We start from the raw sequence: 2,207 nt of genomic DNA, 5'->3' as shown, positions 1-2,207 counted from the left end.
TATATATATATGATTAATTCTATTTATGATCTAATTTTAATTAAATAACAGCATTGTAATATAACTTCAATTAAATATTGTAATCTAATTAGATAATAATATTATATAATAATAATAATTTATATCAATTATTTTAATAAATAAACATAATTAAAAAAAATTTTACCGTCTAAAACAACTTCAATTATCTCTGTTTTGACCTCCTCCAAAGTTAATCTGTGTTTTGGTGTGTTTGTTGAGTGGTTGAGGAATGCAAGTAACATTCCACAGACATGAGTCATTTTCAAATTCCCCAATTGGTTTTCTTGGTATAATTGGCTTCTCATCTGTATATATATAGCATTCCATGCCATCCCTTCTCTTTTAGTCGCACACGATACGTTGTTATTATTGTATGCTAGTAAATTATAACCAATCCCCAAATTTGTATACCTATCAAATAATGGGCAATAAATAGATCAAAGACATAACAACAACAAGTGATATTATATTACTTGTTTACGTTCTTTGGCAATAAATAATTATTATAGTAGGAAAATAAATGCTAATAATGCTATACTTGTATTTAACAAAATTATGTAAACATAACCAACAGTAATTATTGTTTTAATTAAAAGTAACAAATTCAGCTATTAATAATTAATTAACACTTGATATAAATAAAAATAAAAAAGTGCTAGTTATTAACCCTTTCAAATTTTTTAAAAATAAATTTGGAAAAGTTCTTAAGCCAAAACTTTTAAAGTGACAACAATTAAATTAATAAAAGCATATGTAGTACTAAGCAATAATTATTTTTACCCCATGATAAAAATATGTAAAGTAACAATAAATAGTGACAGTAGACGCCATTCTACTGACCACAGTTCCTTTTTGGATATTTAGTCAATGATGGTTGGCTTTGGAAGTCTGTTTTGACAACCTTAAAAGACTTATAAAGAGGGGATTTAATTCTAAACTTTGTAAACAGGTACAACCACATTAATGATGGCCAATATATCCAAAAAAAGAAACCATGTACTTAATTAAATTTATGAATTAATCTCTTTTTTTAAATTGCTACCAATCGAGCCTTTTAACATTTACTTTCACCTAATTAAATCATGCTTAGACAAAAAAGTGTTCATGTGACCTTTGTGGATTTTCTTTGTGGCATCTCTTTTATCATATTTTTATGTTGAGGGACCTCATCAAGAATTAGTTAAACTTTTTTACATTCTGCAATTTGTTTATGTACCATGGTATCTTTTTGTAAAGGTATAAACATGATTAAGTCTCAATATTCTCACGAATCTGAACCTTAATTTCGGTGCATAATAAAAATATGCTTCCAAAAGACATCTTAAATATGTATGGCTTGTTTGGTTGAAGGGAATGTTCTGTTCTTATCTAATAGTTTTTCTTTTATCTAGTTTCTTTTTTAATATGGAATAGTCATTCTTTTAGGAATATGAACTTCTTCAGTAAGGCTTGATTTTGTGTTATATTTCTTTCTATTTATGCCTCTTATCCTTGTAAAATTGAAGCAAACATCTTTGACCTTATTTCCTTATGTTAATTTGAATTAGCATGCATCAATTTCAATAAATTTTAAACAAATCCAAGCCAAAGCCAAAGACCCATACTTGCGGATATCATATACAAAAAATGATAATGTTCGATTTTATGAAATCAAGGGGTTTAATTAACCTTTTTGGCTTCAACAACAATCTTAATCCATTAAGAAACAATAACTCCAAAGTATTTTTAAAAAATTTACATAAAATATGCCTTTAAAAAAATTTACATAAAATCCAGATGTTCTAGACTTAAAAATATTAAAATCTGTAGCCTTCGAAAAAACTAATTTCTTAAACATGATTTCATTCAATTATACAAATATAATTCTGCGAAATAATCATATGATTGATAATGTAATTAAGTGTGCTCCAGATTTAATTGCACTATTTGTAATGAAATTATAAAATTTTAAATGTGAAATTACACAAATTTAAAAATCACGCAAGACCTAATATATATCCAATCTTAACCATTTCATGTAATTAACATACATCAATAGTTAATTATAGTTTTATAGGATTCTAAATCCAAACTATGATCGCTTTTATACCAATTGTTAACTTTATGCATAATTAATTTCTACTTAACTTAGGATTTACCATAATAGGAATTTAAACTCCAAAAACATACATGATTATAACAAAACT

The sequence above is a fragment of the Theobroma umbraticum genome, unplaced genomic scaffold, assembly GCF_002168275.2.
Source record: "Theobroma umbraticum cultivar Fairchild unplaced genomic scaffold, ASM216827v3 scaffold_56.0, whole genome shotgun sequence".
NCBI classification, from domain to species: domain Eukaryota; kingdom Viridiplantae; phylum Streptophyta; class Magnoliopsida; order Malvales; family Malvaceae; genus Theobroma; species Theobroma umbraticum.
This window is presented reverse-complemented; position numbering follows the sequence as displayed.